Source organism: Mus pahari, chromosome 9, assembly GCF_900095145.1.
Source record: "Mus pahari chromosome 9, PAHARI_EIJ_v1.1, whole genome shotgun sequence".
In the NCBI taxonomy this organism is placed as follows: Eukaryota; Metazoa; Chordata; class Mammalia; order Rodentia; family Muridae; genus Mus; species Mus pahari.
Genome location: NC_034598.1, coordinates 33,054,761 through 33,073,529, shown reverse-complemented (window position 1 = coordinate 33,073,529; position 18,769 = coordinate 33,054,761). Strand labels below are relative to the sequence as shown.

Genomic DNA, 18,769 nt, shown 5'->3' with positions numbered 1-18,769 from the left:
TTGCTTGTTCCCAACAGCTCCAGCTGCCTGCTGACATGTGTCTCCTCTCCCAGTGAGGACTCTCCTTCTGGAAAAACAAAACAAAATAAACTCTTTCTTCCCTAAGTTGTCTTGGTTATGCCATTTTATTATAGCAATAAAAAGTAATTAATAGGCTTTCTTGTGTTGCTTAAAATGTGTTTCAGTTTGCTCAGTCAGCTGCCAAAATTGCTTGTTGGCCAGCGAGGCTAGTTTGATGTCAATTACCTCACTAGAGTAGTTCGCAGTAAGCTGTACTGTCGGCGACCCTCCCGCCAGCAGGAATGACGCCACACAACAGGATTCTTCTGCACACGTTTATTGGGAGAGCTTGATTGCTGTGGCGAAAGACCCCGAGCCCTAGAGCTAGCGCTGCTTTTATAGGCCTAGGACTGGCGTGGCCATGTCTGATTGGTTCTGCTTTCAGTCCTTAATTTACATGCCCCGGGAAGGGCTGTGACTTGGCGAGAAACCCATTTGCACCTGCGCACATTGGTTGTTTACCCGAAATACACGGGCGGTGGCCAGTGGCAGCCAGAGCCATCTTGTAATGGCGTTACGTGGCTTCCCACACTGTACACTGTGGACCGCCTGGCCTCGCTCTTAGGACTTGATAATTTTGATTTTAGTAATGAATTTGAGTATTTCAGATAGATTTTTTTTTCACCCCATTTTGGAAGTCTGAAGTGAAAACTCATCTACTCTTGCATAAGTACTGAGGGTTTTGAAGTTTTCAGCAGCCAGAGTTTCCCATTTTTGTGCAGTTTGGTCATCCATTCACCTGATGTTATATGAAACTCAAAATAATTGTTAATGCTTTGTGTTCCGTTCTGTCTTCTCTGGACCTTTGGTCTGTACATTCTAACAACCCCGGCCTTCCCCAATTCCAACGTCATGTCTCATTGACGTAGTGACTGGGGGTTCTCTTTTCTGTTCCGCAGTCTGGAAAGTGCTTCCAGGATGAAAGCTAGAGAATGGTAAGGATTCCATCATCAGCCCCTCTTTCTCCCAGGACTTACAGCCCTGAACAACCTGCTCAGTTTGTAAAGGGCATTAGATGTATGTCAACTTCACATAAGCAAGAGTCATCTGGAAAGAAGGAATCTGAGAGAATGCCTCCATAGGATTGGCCCATAAGAGAGTCTAGAGTGCATTTTCTTAGCAAAACCTTTATATGTATAATAAGTCTTAATAGCACTAGAGCTGAGCAGATATCAACCATCTAAGTTATTTAGTCTACTTCCCTGTCAATAAATAACTCTGAGATATAATTTGCCATGTTCCTCATGGGCTGCTCCTAATCCAACCGGACAGCCCTCCAGACCATGCGCTCACGATCCACCTACCGCACGGCATCTTCCTCTCTCTCTTCTTCCCTCCTCCCGGTTTGCATCTCATACCCCAGGCCCGGAAACCGAACCCCCACCTGCCTCTGTTCTGCCCAGCTATAGGCTGTTGGCATTTTCATTTGACCAATCAGGGATAGCTTGGGGAGTGGGAACGGCAAGATTACATAGCATCATTTGGTTTGTATGAGGATCTCTTTATGCCTGGGAGCAACCAGACCTCAGGAGCCAGTATTTACAATACATAGCAACAGACCAAACCTCTATGGATGGGGGAAGGTTCCCCTCTGGCAGGTGGCCCTGGGTGCTATGAGAAAACAAACCTAGCAAACCTAGGACAAAGCAGTAAGCAGCACTCCCCCACGGCCTCTGCTTCGGTTCTTGCACTGAGTTCCTGCCATGATTTTCCCTTACTGATGAAGTATGGCCCTGGAGTTGTACGCTGAAATAAATCTGTCCCTCCCCATGTTGTTTTTGGTCATGATGTTTTATAACAGTAAAGGTAACCCCAAGACAAATGACTTCTCACAATTTTGTCCCACCCAGAGTAGCCCCTACCTGTTCATTGTCTTCTATGACGGAGCCCTTCTGTGATACTTCCATAATCGAACATTTAATCTTAAACAGGGCCCATCTCGGACCATTTAAACATCACAGGAAGCTGGAACAGGTGGGACTCCTGCATGTGAGGTTGCACTTCCTCTCATACAGCCCTTAGGGTCATTCCTGTTGATCAGAGTACCGGTGGGACAATAGGGGTGGCTCTAGGCTTCCTAAATACCCAACCTGCAATAGCGAGGCAGGCACAGAGTAACTGCTGTGAGCCTTCCCAATAGAAAAGGGAAAGATGAGAAGGCAGAAACCATAGGTATGTGGGGATTTTGAAGCCACAGCACAACACGTTGTCAGATCTAGTTCTAGCGCTCCCTAGTAATTATTCTATATAGCTTTGGTCCACTCTCTGGACTCTTGGGTCCACGCCATCTTCGGTCCCCTCTCTGGATTTAAGGCTCTGAGACATCTTTGAGCCATTCTCTGCATTTCTCATTTCACCCTTTCTGGTCTATTCAGAGTTGTATTGGTATTGTTCACCCTTTGGTTCACTCTCTGGATCCTTAGTCCCCTGCTGTCTTTATCCACCGAATTCAAAGGCCTCCGGTCGTTTTGTTGCTGACTTGATCTCTTTCTGCCCAAGGATGATTTCAGTTAGTGTAATTCCTTTTAATATTTATTTTTATTTTTATTTTTGGTCTGCATCTCACTGGCATGTATGAACGAAAAGCTATACTCATCAATGGCTTCTTTGGAAGACCTTCTCAACCACAGGCTTCCGAGGCTGGGGAAGTGTAGCTTTCCAATTCTCGCAGAGCTTTTTCTCTCCCAGAACAATCCCCCGGGGCACTGCTTTAGATTTTTCTAAATTCTTCACGAAGAAATTGACAGGTTCTACCATCTGTTTCCTCTTTAGATCACATTGGGGGGGGGATGGGTGAAGGCTCTTGATTGATATGTGCCTGAAAGTTATTTCTTAACCTCAACATTGTTTGCCATCTGTAAAACCTTGGACTGAGGACTGCTTTTGATTTCAAAACTAGCACCTACTGGATTTGAATCCTTTTCGGTTCTTGCAGCTTCTCTCTGTGCTTGTCTGTTGCAGCAGGAGCCAAGGAACATATTTAACTCCCTGGCTTAAATGTATTTTACATTTCCCATGGTACCGCGGCAGCAATATGTTAAGCTTCCCACCCCTCTCTTGCTATCTCTCTCTGTCTCTGTCTCTGTCTCTGTCTCTGTCTCTGTCTCTCTCTCTCTCTCTCTCTTCTCTCTCTCTCTGTCAATAGCAGCCACCACCTAGGTTCCATTAATGGTCTCAAATGGCACTCACTTTACCAATAACTTCCTTGACTTTATTCAGTTTTCCCCAACAATTTGTTCCCAAATGCTCAGTGTATGAGTTACCATCTCAGTGCTGTGAGCTCCTACACATATTTTATACAAACACACACATCACTCACACATACATACACATACACACCCACACATGCATGGAAGCACACACATATAAACAGCAATAAAAAAATAATCCAGGAAACCTAACGATGATAAGAAGATATGAACATTTTAGCATGAATTAATTTGCCTGTTGGGGTGAGATGGAAAAACCTGTAGATAAATGAAAGTTAGCAATCTGTGAAGATAGAAAGAAAGCAGTTTAGTATGCATTAAAAACACTTACCTGTTACCTGGAAATCTCATACGGGAAGTCCAGGATCACAGGGGATTAGTGGTAAATTCCATTAAAAAATACTTATAAGAAGTAATCCAAAACTTGTGTAAGATCTTTTTTTAGAAAAAAAATACAAGGAAAATTGTTTTCCTCCTTCTGGTTTTATGAGACAAACACAACTTCAATAAAAAGACAGTTGTACATCAATCTCTCATAAACAGAGAGATAAAGATATTTAATGACATAGTAGACAAGTGAATCTTAAGATAAATAGTTTGAAGTCATCCTAGGAATGCTAGATTGAGTTAACATTAAAAAAAAAAAAAAAAACACAACTCCACTACGAGGACAAAGGACATATATACCAATACCTTATTGTAGTGAGAAATACAGTTAGGCAAAATTTATCCCTCCTGTTTTCCTTAATTTTTGGCAAACTAGGACTAAAAGAGAATGCTAGTTTTCTCTTACATATCTTAGGCTAGCCCAAATTGGCTGTGTAGCTGAGGTTGGCCTTGAACTTCTGACCCTACTACTGCTATCTCTTTGTGCTCGGACTACAGGCGTGTGCCACCACACTAGGTTCAGTTGGTGATGGGGATGGAACCCAAGGATGTGTGCATGCCAGGTGAACACTTTGCCAACTCAGCTACATTTCCATTCCACAACATTAAAAAAAAAATCCAAAAAGCCTATGGTACATCACATCCAATGGTGAAATCTTGAAAACCTTTCTACATGGACTGAAACTGACACGGAAACTAGCTATCGTGCCCACATTCAACATTTAACAAGGGGTTCTAGCCATCTCAATTTATTTTTTAAAGGATATTGCATCTGGAAGAAATCATGCTGTCATTATTCATGAGCAGCAGCATCAAGAAAATATGAAATAGCCTACAAACAATCTGAACTAATAATTGCATCTACAACGTGGCTGAATGCAAGGTCATTATTTTTAAAATATGCATTTTTATTATTTTAAAAGTCATGTGGGTCTGTGCTTGTCTCTGTACGCAAAGGTGCATGTGAGTGCAGTACCCATAGTGTCCAGCAGGGCAGTCAGATTCCATGGAGCTGAAGTTAGAGACCATTGTAAGTCACATAACAGGGATGCTGGGATCTGAATTTGGATTCTCTCTCTACAAGAACAGCATGTGCACTTAAACTCTGAGCTATCCTTTCTGTTGCTGTTACAAGCCATTCAAGAGGAAAGTGTTATTGTGTCTTAGAGGTTACTATCCATCACTGAGGGAAGCCAAGACCGGAACTCAAGTAGGACCTGAAGGCAAGAACCATTGGGAACACTGCTTACTGGCTCATCTCTGGTTCGGTTCAGCTAGCTTTCTTGCACAGCTCAGGATTGCCTGCCTAGGGATGGCACCACCCACAGTGGACTGGGCCACCAATTATGTTCACAAGCTAACCGGCCAATCTGATCTGAACAATCACTCAACTGACAGTGGCTCAGATGACTCTAGCGCTGACAAGCTGACAGCTAAAACAAACCAGGAAACCATCTCTCCAGCTCTTAATTAAAATTTTTCCATATCATCCACAAACAAACAAATTATTTTATTCACTTATTTTTCTCTATACTGGGGATTTTTTTACCCATACTATGCACTCTGCCACTGAGGTACAGCCTCGGTCCTGAATGTTAGAGTTTAAACCATACAATGTATAGTATCAAAGTAAAATTTATATTTGGTGATTTCTACAAAAAATAATCACTTCATTGCAATGTTGACAATAACAAATGCAAATATTTGCTTGTTTGAAACAGGGTATCAGTGTGTATCTTTGGCTTGGAACTCACTCTGTAGACCAGGCTGCCCCAAACAGAGACCTGCCTACCTCTGCCTCCCAAGTGCTGGGATGAAAGGTGTGCATCGCCACGCCCAACATGATTTAGTGATTAAAATTACTTAAATTTTAATTCTTGGAAAGTTAAGAATTGTAAAGATTTCAATACTTTTTGTTTAATTTGTTTGACAATCTCATGGATGTGTAGGGTACATTGTGAGAGCAGTCACCCCCAATTCTCCTCTGTTCACCCCTTCTACTCCTGCTGACCTCTTCCTCCCAAAGTGTTTCTCCCCGGCTCTCATGGTTTCTTCGGCGCACAGGTCTTACAGGGTAGCCACATCTGCTGTGGGTTTATATCTAGAAGGCAGCATTTTATATCATCTCCCCCTCTCCCATCATCTGGCGTTTATAATCTCTCACCCTGACTCATGTGATAGGTCTGGAGCCCCGAAGAGGGAGATAGAGATGTCCTATCTAGGGCTGAGCATTCAATGATCACTTATTCTCAGAACCTTGAAGTTACACATCTCTGTATTAACCACCTTCCGCTTCCACTTAAAAAAAAAAAAAAAAAAAAAAAAAGGAAGCTTCTTCTATGGCCAAGGCTTAGAGCAGCACAACTCAAGGATATAAACATAAATATTTAGAAGGCAGAAGGGCAGTTTGGCTCTATGGCTGTTTGGCATACCATCAGAAGTACGTTGATCTGTATCTACAGCTGATCCCTCCAGCGAGAGGCCTTGGGACAAGCTGACAATACCGAGAATGTATACCTCCCAGTGGTGCAGGCCTCAAATCCAATCCAGTCAGAAAGGGTTGGTTAACCTGGAACATCAGAACAGCAGTGGGGATGGGGAGGAGGAGGAGGGGAGGGGAGGAGAGGAGAAGAGAGTGGAGGGAGACGGATTGGTATAAAGTCTGTAGCTGAGTCAGGTTATTCATTGCTTTTCTCTTATGATAAAATATCGAGATGAAAGCAACTTGCAAAATGGAGAGTTTATTTGAGCTTGTGGTTCCAGAGGGTTAGAGTCTGTGATGGTAAGGATTAGAAGGGGCAGCCATTGTGGCAGAAGCAGAGAGCTCACATCATATATATGTGTCTGTCTGTGTGTGTGTGTGTGTGCGCGCGCGCGCGCACACGCGCGCGTGCATGTGTGATCACATATATACGTTTGATTTATATATACCAATCCTATTTTTTTCATTTTTTCATTAATTTATTCATTTATTCATCTTACATCCCCAATTGCTGCCCCACTTCCTGCCCACCCCCGCGCACAGCCCCTTGTCCCATTTCCCCTCCCCTTCTCCTCTAGGGGGCTGGGCCCTCCCTGGGTATCCCTCTACCCTGGCACATGAAGCCTCTGCAGGGTGAGACGCAGAGAGCTCACATACATTTTGAAGCATAATCACGAAGCAGAGAGCAAATCAGAAGGAAGCAGTACTTTTTATTCTCAAAGCCCATTCCCAATGCCTTACTTCCTTTAGCAAGGTCCTACTCCCTAAACCTCCTCCAACGGCACCATCAACCGGGGATTGTGTTCAAATGTTTGAGCCTATAGGGGGCATTTCTCATTCAAGCTTCTATATTAAGGATGTTGATACCTTTCTTCCCAAAATAACCTGCAAAGCACCTCCTGGCTTTATGCTTGGTAGCTGGCAGGGCGGAAGATTTCAGTTTGATTTGCCTGCATCCTGTATCCAAGGTGGGTGATATATTTAGCTGTGGGGCCTCCCCATCTAGTCCTGGTGGGCAAAGCTGTTAATACTTCTAACTAATTATAAATTAATTACCCATTACTCTTAATTAGTTAGAAATTAATTAATTAAACAATCCATCTATAAATCCAACATTAATTCAATAAAAAATGCATTAGGATATTTTTTAAATAAGTAACATTTGATTCTAAAATTCATAGAGAAATGCAAAGGGCCGAGACTAACCAAGGTAATTAGAGGGGAAATCAAAGCCGGCAGATTTGTATTGAGAACAAAACTCATTTTAAAGAGAACATCAGGGTCAGCACAAAGTTAGATAAACTAACCAATGAATCAGAAAGCCCGCATGTCAAGTCACCCAGTTTGTGAAAAAAGTCATTTATGTATTGAGGAAAGAATTATATTGCCAACAAAAATTTGTTAGATTAATTGACTACATTTTAAAATGTACCTTTACCATTTCCAAATATCACTGCTCAGAATTTAATTCCAGAGGGACTGCAGAACCAAATGGGAAACAAATGAAACTACCTCTCAAAGGGCACAAAAAGTTGCCTTGGCAATCCCAGACTAAATAAAGATGTCTCAGGAGTCTGCAAGCTGGCTCAGGGAGCAAAGGTTTGAACCCCTGTAGTAAAAAGAGACGACTGACTTCTGTAAGTTATCCTCTTTACTTCACAGGCATGGTGTGTCGTGCCTGCACATGTGCTGGCGTGAGATCATGCATGTGCGCGCACGCACACACACACACACACACACACACACACGCACACACGCACACGCACGCACACGCACACACACACACACACACACACACACGCGTGCGCACACACATACACGCATGCGATGTTTTAAACAGGTCCATGAAGGCCTGGGAATGTGGCTCAGTAGGTAGACTGCTTGCCTAGCATGTCCAAAGCCCTGGGTTTGATTGCCTCCATTCCCCACCACAAAAACCAAGTGGAGCTCATTTTTGTTTTTTGCTTTGTAGACAAGGCTATGTACCCCAGACATGCCCCAAACCCAGGATCACCTTAATCTCCTGCGCATGTATACCGGGACCTTCGGTGGAGCCACGACCAGTATAAATAACGACGCGGTGGCTTCTGTATAGTTTTAAGTGTCGGCCTATCACTTGGGCAGTCTCCAGGCTACTCTAAACTTTACTAGAATCATTCAGCTTATTCCCCCCTCCCTCCCCCTTCCCCCCTCCCATGGCTAGCTCCGGACCTCTCTGCTCCGCGGGGGTGCATCCAGTTCCTTCTAGACCTCTGAATCTTCATCCTGCTCGCTTCTCCCAGCATCCCTCTGTGCCTTGGAAATGCCATCCTCTACTTCCTGCCCAGCTATTGGCTGTCAGACCTTTATGACAACCAATCAGAATCTCTGATACCAATTTTAGATTGCCTTTAGGGGAGGAATGATGGATACTCACAAAATATGAGGACGGTGATGGGCCATAGAAATGACAACACCAATATCCTGTCAGCATTTAGCTCTCTACCTGTACGGAATTTACAATAAAAAATGCAGAGACACACCTTCACACAATGTGAAGGAAGAGTTATAGCAACGGGGCTGGTGTGCACCACCAGACAACCGCTGTATTTTGTGATCTGACTGCTGGTTACACGGGTCTGTCTAGTTGTGAAGTTACAATCATGACACAAAAAGTTAGTTTTCAATCATTTTTTAAATAGAAAAAAATAGGTTTAGAGTAGAATTCGATTAGAAAGGAGAGAATTTAGAATGTTTTCTACACATTCTAAAGAAATTATCTCTTGAATTAATTTTTATTGCATTATGCTTGGTAAAATTCATTGATTAGGACAACCAGGTCTTGATGGGGGGTGCCAGAGGAGAATCTATTGCGTTTTCAGTCAGAATGAATATACCAATAAAGATTAAAAAAAAAAAAATAGAGAGAGAACAGTTAACCATTCAGTGCCTGCTTTGGAGTCTAAGGTTTGAAGAGATTCATCTCACCGCATATTCCTGGGGTATTGGTTAACCACATTTCAATGTGTTCCGTGTGTTTTGTTTCTGTACTAGAGAAAAGCCTATGTATATTTATTTTAAATTCAACTCTCTCTTACCTATAGTAAAATACTCTTTATCTTCCCGCATCCAAGAACTCAGGTAATTTTCACTTAAAGTGGGAATAAAATTGCCTATGCGTTTTAGGTCCTGGGAAGTGTGCCTTATTCTAACAGGGCGTCACCAGCTCCGTAATTCATACTTCACATTGCTGCGTAATTCAGACTTGTTATTTAACAATCCCTATATTTTAACAGTATCCTTTTTGCTATCGCTTATTCCAGAACAGCAAGCTTTTTAGCTTTCTCCGCAACCATTTTGCTTGGGGAAGATGCCTGAAGGGGGGTGGGGGGGGGGGGGGGTGGGGTTTCTTCAAGCTACCAAAGGAGGAAAGGGTTTGAAGCTCTGTGAAGATGGGGCTTTGTCTAGGGCATTGACCACACCTTGCATGCCCAACGGTTACATTTCAAACGCCTCGGGGAGCTAAGTAAGGACGTAGACATCAGAAATAGGATAGAGTAATTGTTAGGTCGTGGGTTCTCTCCCCCTGCCGCTCTTTGTCTCTGTATCTTTGTCTGTGTCCCTCTTGCTCTCCCCTGTGGGGATGTAGGGGTGGGGGTGGGGGGCAGGGGTGAGAGGCATGGATATATGGACCAATATATACGTGCAGGCGCCTGCAAATGCCAGAAAGACGATGTAGAATCCCCGGAGCTGGAGTTACAGTGTGAGCTGCCCATTGTGAGTATGGATCTGGGAACTGAACGCTAGTCCTCTGCGAGAGTGTTCCTAGCTGATGAGCTATCTTTCCAGCCCCATCAGACTCTTCATTTAAGGAGCCTGGGTTCAAATCATAGCTATATAAAGGGCTAGCTTTGTAAATGTGACTTATTTACTTGTCTCTAGGTCGATCTGCTCATTTTGAACAAGGCTATCCCTACCCTTGTTAGGAAAGTGCCTGATGGGAAAACCACTTAGGATTGTCCTCGGTATGTGAGAAGGTTACATGTTGCTGTTACCTTAAAATTGAGGTCTAATGAATTCTGCCAACTTGTCTACCAACAGAGCACTCCACCCACACTGTTTCCTGCTTTGTTCTTTGCCTTGGCCACCCATCCAGGCTTTTGTTGGCATAAAAATGCATCTACTAGGATGGCAGCAGTGGAAAGACTGGGCCCATCCAACTCCCACAGAGAGGTTGCCCAGTTTAACCAAACTTCCCACAGCTAACTAGGGGCATACATGTAGCCTTTTACATTTAGCCCAAGCACTGTTCTGCAGGAAGCCCACAGCATGGAGCATTGGCCTATCTTCTTGTCTGGTTCATGTTGGACCCCACCAAGAAACAAAGTATCTCACGGTGTTCATCCTGGCTTTGGCACAGGGGTGGGGGTGCAGCTTGCTAAAAGATGTCTATTCCCAGCCTTTATGGATGGCCTACTCCCTGCAGATTCACTTGAGCTCACAGACTGCAGCTGCATTTGAGAGACTTTCCACAGTGTGGCTTGGTGGTTGCCATGACAACAAAGATGTAATAGAAATAGAATTTTCTAGAGGATTGTGCTTGGTGGAGGCTTTAAAGCCAGACTACAGTTATGACTTTGAAGCTTAAAGGATGTCAGTGAATTGCGATGGCACATAGTAGGTATACTGTGACACTGTGAAAAGAATGAACATGGGCCTTTCATTGGGTTGGAAGATGGAAGGGCTGCTTCTGACTCTTGGGCCACTTACAGAACTTGTCACCCAGGGTGTCATGATGCAAGTGTCACGAATCAGACGTGGATTTCCTTCCAGACCTTTAATCTGGCCTACTTAGCCATCCTTATAATGACTGTATGGTGGGCCTTAGACAGTGGAGTCATAAAATGTTTGGATAGCCTTGCTGTTTCAAGACACATGTATTTCCAAGACAGCCCTACTGGCCACAGTGAGTCATGGGGGTTTGGCAAAGAGAAGAAAGGTCCTTAAGTCTCCACTCAATTCCCGGGTCTTCCAGCAAAGACATGACAAACTCAACCCAAAAGAGGCTCATTCTCCTCCCAAAGAAACATACCTTCTGGACCAGGCATCTGGCCTTGCCTTCCTCCTGCCCCTTGTCTCTCCCTTGCTGCCTTCTTCTTCCCTGTCCTATTTCCATTCCACTTATCCTCATTTCCGATCCCCTTCCTTCCCTGACTCAGTGGCAGTAAAATGCGGCAGGCTTCGGAATCCAGCAGCAGCATACCCTTTCATCTCCCATCGTCTTCTCGTGTGACCCCCAGCAAGCCACGCCCCCATGCTTAGCAGCATCTTCTCGAGGCAGTAGTACGGGGCAGCCAACCTTTGTCTCTGATCATTCTTGTAGGACTGGAGCCTCTCAAACTTCGGTAGTCAGAGTTCCTAAAGGGAAAGGTCAATATACCCGTAGATTGCAGCTGATTCCTACAAGGTGATGTTGCAAAGTTCCTTCTGCTCCAGCTCCACCGGTCCCAGTTTAAGAAAATTGAATACGTACAGCAATGTTCAGTGGAGTAAGTTACATCATAGCACACAGTACGTTTGTGAGCCGTAATCATTATTTATTCAGTACCCATGTATATTCCATGTTCCAAGTATGATACGGGGCTTTGTGGGTACTTCTTACTTACTTTCTTTTAAAATGAGTATAGCTTATGTGTGCTTTGCTGTCCCTGTACCACCACACTACCAGCCCCCACTAATCACAAGCTCATGATGGGTGATGTGTAAAAAGGGAACTCCTGTATTCAACCCTGACTACTTCCGGAAATATTTATTGAGCCTTTTATACGGGGCAGAACTGTGCTAGGCACTGGGAATGCACTGTGGTGAGACAGGACCAACAATTCATGTGGCTTAGACTGTAACAGTGGAAAGAGATGTTACGTGAACAATTACACACACACACACACACACACACACACACACACAAACAGCACCATTTTGTTGTAATTAATTTTACTAGTGAGAACTAATTTGGTTCAGGGGTGTCAGAGAAGACTGTACCCTTATATATATTTAAAATCTACTTTAATAAGTATACTTAAATGTTGTAACCTCCCTTCTAGCCCACCACCAACCATAGGTTCTGGAAAGGAAAGGTTAATAGGGTTAAGACCTCTTTAGACATAGATGTTTGGGGAGGGGGTTGAATCTAATCTGCATTGTCAGGATATTAGCAGTTCAGTTTAGACAGATCAGTAGAGCTAGCTCAATCCATTCGCAAATATCATTTACAAATCAGCAATGGCAGTTTGATCCAGAGGAAACCGCAAGGCTCTCTCTGCCAACTGATCCGTGGAAGTGGCAAGAAGCTGGTGGAAGGCCACCAGAAGTTCTTTGGTGCATTTCTCTCTATGAAGCCACGGCAAACAATGATCAGTGAAGAGTGGCTAGGTGAGCCAATACCACACTGAGTCATCCACTGTCTGTTGGGTCATATTTATATCCTTTTGGAACATCACGTGTTCTCTCAAGCATCCTCTCTAGTAAGACATCACATGACCCTTTTTCGAGGCAGCTCAAAACACCACGGGGCTGTTCTCAGCAAAAGATCCTCCCATGTGTCTGCTTTGGCAGAAACATCATCTCATAAGACAGTTTCCAGAAAAACATCACACGACACAACTGAGTCTCCAAAGAAATCAGACATTTCCACTTCAGAAGACCTCCATCAAGAGGAGATACTTAAGCTAAGTCATGAGGGATGGGGAGATGTTAGACTCTTCAATAAAAGGACATGAGTCACATAGCTATTTATCCAAGCACTCCTTCTTCTGAGAAGGAGTGGAATTAGTAAGACACAGGAAGTAAAGGAAACTTGTAAAACACAGGAAGTAAAAGGATTATACAAGGCCCAGGAAGTAAATAGAACTTCCAAGGCTTGGGAAGGCCCCCAAACTATCAGAACTAATGCTGATTCATCAGAATTACCAGGAGGGTTTGTCAAACCCTGTATTTCTGGGGATCCATACCCAGGGTTTCAAATCACTGTGCATGATACACCACTAACACACATTTCTATGTGTATGACACATCACTAATAACACACATTTCTACCAAGAGTCAGATGCTCCAACTGCTGGGGGCAAAGCACACTTCAGAAACCACTTGGGTTAAATTATAAGGTCCTGTGGACCAGTGCCAAATCTTCCACAGATTCAACCTTGCACACAACCTCTCTACAGTAATTTTTAAGCATTTTAAGAAATGTTTAACATCACAAAGCCTTTGGGAAAAGGCAAAGTAAAACTACCTTTAGCTACCACCTCAACCCCAGTCAGAATGGCTACCATCAAGAGATCGGACAGATGCTGGAGAGGGTGTGGAGAAGGAGGAAACTTTATTCACTGCTGGTCCAAGCTCAGACTAGCACAGCCAAATAGAACAACCAATGGTCCAGCTCTAGGACTCTTAGAACTCTACATCTCATCTGAAAGACACCAGCACATCCACGTTTATTGTTGCTCTACTCAGGGCAGCGAGACAACGGACCCATCCGGATGTCTATTAACTGTCGAAGCACACAGAGGGGGTAATGCATGCACACGATGGGACAGTGCTCAGCAGTAAAGAAAACAAACATGGCAACTGCAGGCAAAGACATAGACCTGGAAAGTATATTAAGCAAAGCTACCCAAACTCAGAAACAAACCAGTTCTTCTTCTTCATAAGCAGGTCCTAGTCTATAATGTATGGGGGCAAGCATAAGTGTGAGCATAGCCTAGATTGTAGGGAGCATTTTGTCTCTACAGCTGATTTGTGCGGATCTTCTCTGTGCAGATCTTGGACGTGGAATCTGAGGCTCTGCAAGAACGGGGAGGACTAGCGTCTGATGCTGTAGACAACCTTCCTTCAGTTTCTGTGCCCTTTTATACACAATGTAATAAAGAAAGTAACGATCTGAGGAAGGTTGTCACTGTTCAGAAAATGTGATCAGAAAAAAAAAAAAAGTGTAAATAAATACCAGTAAGCACATATTGAAGATTAACAGCGCTTTCTCAGGATGGACCAGTTTAAACACAATTACCGGGCATGGACTAAAGGCTACATCCAGGAACACACGGAAGCGAGGCAGAAGGCCATATCCAGAATCAGAGTACACTGACCAGATTGGGTTCTACAGCTATGTTCTGACATCCAGAAAGAATAAGTATGTCTTATAAACTGAATGTAAATGTTTGTCACAGGAAGCATGGAATTACGTCCAAGAACAATCCAGGGAACAAGATGCACTTGAGGGAAATGACTATCTGCCTTTTCTCCTGGAGTCTCTCCCATAGTCCCCCAAGACATTGTTCACAGTGGGTTCAGGCTTCTAAAAAGGGAACCCAAAGGAGAGTAATACTGGGTGGTTAAGATGGAATATAGGCAGAAGGGCACAAGACATGAGAGAGGATGTAAAGTGGTTTTTGTTGTTGTTGGTGGTGGTTTGTTTGTTTCAACTCTGTCATTGTTTTTTCTTTGATTGTGGATACAACTTTTTGTGTATTGAAGTAGCCAGAACTATATATGCATCCAGAAAAATCCAACATTCCTTACACCCTTGAGTCTCTGTTTGTGGATGTTGGCTTTGTTTTAAAGTCACAGACCCTCAGTACATTGTGAGGTAGCCATGGCTTTTCACTGACGTCTGTCACATTGGCCTACTTAGAGGTGAGCTTAAAAAAGGTATTCCTGGGGAAGAGTTTTTTTTTTTTTTTTTTTCCTTTTTCACCTGAAAAGATTTCCCTTCTTTACTTTCATTTAAAATCATTCTTTATCGAACCATTCTGTCATGATGTAATTTAATATGGAAATTGTATTGATAAATATAACATATGGTTTAATGAAGAATTTGATAATATTTAGGCCATTGTTAGAAAAAAATGGCCCTAGAAAGTCTTCACGCTTTCACCTGAAGTGGAGACATTTCGGGACCAAGGAAGGCGAATAAGTTGCCTCAGTGTTGGGAGAGGGGCTGAGCTCTAGACCTCGGTTCCCCTGACTCTCCCAGATCATACCTAGCATCCTGCCCCAAAGGTGGTCAGAATGAGCTTCCTGTTTGCTCAAGATGACGGGTGCACCCTGACTTTTGGTTGTATGCAATGCACACGCAGACCAAACTCTTTTTTTAAATAATTATTATTATTATTTAGCTTAATAAACAGTTGGGTTGAACGTACTTAATTTAGAGAGTGACCTAAGATTGTAACCTCAACGAAGCATAACGTTTTCCAAGAGAGCAAGCCCCGGCGCAGCTGCCAACACCCGTTTTGGAGGAGTCACTCTCTGGTTCTGCTTTCCTGAATTTTCCAGGCGTGCACCCCTCATCACAGTCTTAGTATACATATCAGTAAAAGAACGTTGACAACAGCGCAGCAGCTGATTCGAGCAGCGTAGGTCCTCTGCAAGAGCAGTATGTGCTCTGAACTGCTAAGCCATCTCTCCAGCCCCTTAAAAGCAGGTTTAACAAAACAACAACAACAACAACAACACACACACACACACAACGAAATTTCAATTAGGAAATGAGATTTCTCAGGAGGCTAAATCTTTCTTCCACTGAGAGATTAGTATTGGTGGCATCCCCCCAGCGAGGAGGCCTCAGTGTTGTGCATTTATGCGTGTCTTAACTTCTACACTTTTATTATCTTTAGTTTTGTTTAACTTAGCCCCAGGACACTATCTTCCATGTCTGGAGTCAGCTGGTCCTGTGGTCCCTCCTTCCAGGTTGCCTGGATGAAGTTCTAATATAAATAAATACCAGGGCCTTCCTGCTGGCAGCTCTTTCCAGGGGCTAGCCAGCTAGGTTCCATCTTCACGCCCACTTTCGCCGCCCCTGCAACTGGGAGCACTTGCCTGGGCCTGTAGCAAGACTAGGCTGGGTAAGACTGGCACGTGTCCCCGCCTTCCTCCCCAGGGACCATCCTTCATCCCTCCCCGTGATGTCAGCGGAATCCTGAGCTGGATTGAAGGGAAGGCCCACGATCTCCCGCTAGAGGGGCCCCGATGGGGTGAACCCAGGGGTGGCTGCCCGGGGCCGGAGCACCAGCCTCACGTCCCCGGGCGCCGCCCCCGTGTCCCGCCCGCACCACGCTCCGCCCCGGTCGCCTCTCGTCCCGCGTGGGAGCCGACCCGGCTCAGCCTGATTTACGGCTCTGCTGAAAACCGCTCGCGCGGCTCCCGCAGCATCAGAACCGGCGGCTGCAGCGGCAGCAACAAGTCGGGTAAGTGGGCTCGGCTGGAGCCGTGCGCCCGCGCCCCCTGCTCCGCGGACACGCGGGGATGTGGTCCCGGATGCGCAGCATTGTGGGGAGTCGGGACCGTTGGCTTTCCCACAGCCACTTGCACGAACTCGCGTGAGCACGAATCCACGCAGTCACCAGCGGGAGCGGGGGCTAGGAAAGCCGGGACCCCCATGCAGGTGCTGCCCAAGCTACCCAGCTCTGCATAGGAAATCGAAACCCTTTTTGCTAACCTGTGCCCTAGGTTTCCGCTGGGCGGATGAAAGCCTTTTGCTGAGGGTGGGTGGTATATCTCGTCTCCCCCATCCAAACATCACCCCCCCCCCCCATACACACACTGCTGCTCTAGAATCCTCTCTTCTTATCCCTGCACTCCCTTGCAAGCCCTAGGTTGGGCCAGGGTTTGCATCCTATTGAACAACCCAGCGCAGCACAGGAAGGTTCCCCTTTGCTGGGGTCCGGAGACTTTAGTAACCTGGAAAATATGCCTGCCTGGCGGATCAGGCACCATTTCTATCTGAGCATCTGGAGGCAGATAAGGGTGTAACGCAGACATTTCACCCTAAGATGCACCCTAAGATCCTGGCTCCTTCCCTGTGGGACCCAGTGCACCTTGTTGCCATTCTTGGAGGAAATAAGTACCAGGACCCTTGCAAAATTGGGTTGTAAGAGTCATCTGTTGCTAGGGCAAAGGGGATAAAGATGCAGAGGCAACAAGAACTTCCTGTTTATGGAGGAGTTATGCTGACGCCCACCTGGTTTCAACACTTTAGAAGTTGTCGCGCTAAAAACAGCATCAGAGGCAAGGCAAATCCACCCAGAACATTCTATTAGCGTAGGATCTTGGCCACGGCCCTGTTTATATCAAAAAATATCTGACACTTCGGGTTTCCAAATTTCAAAAGAGCGTTATTGTTCTGTTAACGCTTTGTTGTATGTCATCATACCATCACACCAGTAACTAAAAAATATTAACGTCATGAACAGACCAAGATGACACAAGCAGACGTGTGTCACTAAACCTGATGACTCGAGTTCAATCCCCAGGACACACATGATCACATGATGGAAGGGGAGAACCCGTTCACACAAGTTATCCCCAGTCCACACACACACACACACACACACACACACTTGCAGAGTAAATAAGGAATGCTATTTATTTAAAAAAAAAAAAAACTAAAAAAAAAAAGTTGGTTGAAAAAAATTTCAGCTCTTGATGTGTTTAAAGCCACTGTGCTTAGATTGATCCATCTTTCCCAGACTTGAAAAGAAACTGCCAATGGAGTCACAATTTATGTGCGACCCATGCCTATGTAGCATGCCAAATTCAAGAGGGAAGTAAACTTGAGTTCTGTCTCTGTACCACTCTCCTTCCTCTCCGGGGCTTTATTATTTCACCTCCTCTCTCTAGCTTTTCATCTGTGTAAGAGTGTTAGCCCCCTTTGCTAAGCTAGGCTGGCCCTGGATTAGAAATGCAGGCCCTAGCATCTGCATCCCACCCCGCAGAAATACCATACAGCAGAAGCATCAGACGATACCGAAGAGAGTAGATGTAGCTGCATTTGACAAAGGGGCTTAGGTTTTAATTTCCACATAAAAATCAACATTAAATATTATATATGCAATAGTTGCTTCAACCCAAGAAGGCTGAGCTGATGTAGTCACTATGGAAATTAGCCTGGAGGTTTTTCAGGAGACCGAAAATAGGAATATCATATGACCCAGCTATACCACTCCTGGGCATATCCCCAAAGGACTCTATATTCTATTATGGAGATACTTTCTCATCCATATTTATTGTTGCACTGTTCACAGTAGCTAAGCATTCGAGCCAGCCTAGATGCCCACCCATCAGCATAAGCACGGATAAAGAAAATATGATGCAAATATAAAATGGAATTTTATTCAGCTGTTAAGGAAAAAACCATTTGCTTGATATTTGCAGGAAAATGAATGAAACTGGACACCATGTTAAATGAGATAAGCGAGACTCAGAAGACAAGTATTGTGTTTCCTCTCAAACAGTGATCTTAGAATTTAACTTCTGGATGTGTTTGGTGTGTGTGTGTGTGTGTGTGTGTGTGTGTGTGTGTGTGTGTGTGTGTGTGTATTTTTTCGGGTGATGCAGGGCATGAACGAAGAAAGCCGAATAAACAGGTCTCTTAAGGAAAGAAAGGGAAGGGTAATAGAACAAGTGTGACTTGAAAGTAGAGGTGTATATTGGGATGGGAGGAAAGGAGACCAACTGGAAAGGCAGAGAGATGTAGGAAAGCTCTGTGGAAGAGAACCTGTAGAACAAAGAAAGCTTGAAACTGCCTCAGTGAAACCCATTACTTTGCGGGGGGGGGGGGGGGTGTGTGTGTGTGTGAGAGAGAGAGAGAGAGAGA

The 18,769-nt window shown here is 44.5% G+C and overlaps 1 protein-coding gene across 1 annotated transcript in view; it reads left to right on the top strand.

Annotated features, from left to right (window-relative positions):
- The first annotated feature begins 16,066 nt into the window (after window positions 1-16,066).
- Znf365 (zinc finger protein 365) overlaps window positions 16,067-18,769 on the top strand; it is a 24,252-nt gene continuing 21,549 nt past the window's right edge. The window contains exon 1 of the mRNA XM_021205677.2: window positions 16,067-16,361. The gene's annotated coding sequence lies outside the window, so the exon portion shown is untranslated. The remainder of the gene's footprint in view (window positions 16,362-18,769) is intronic.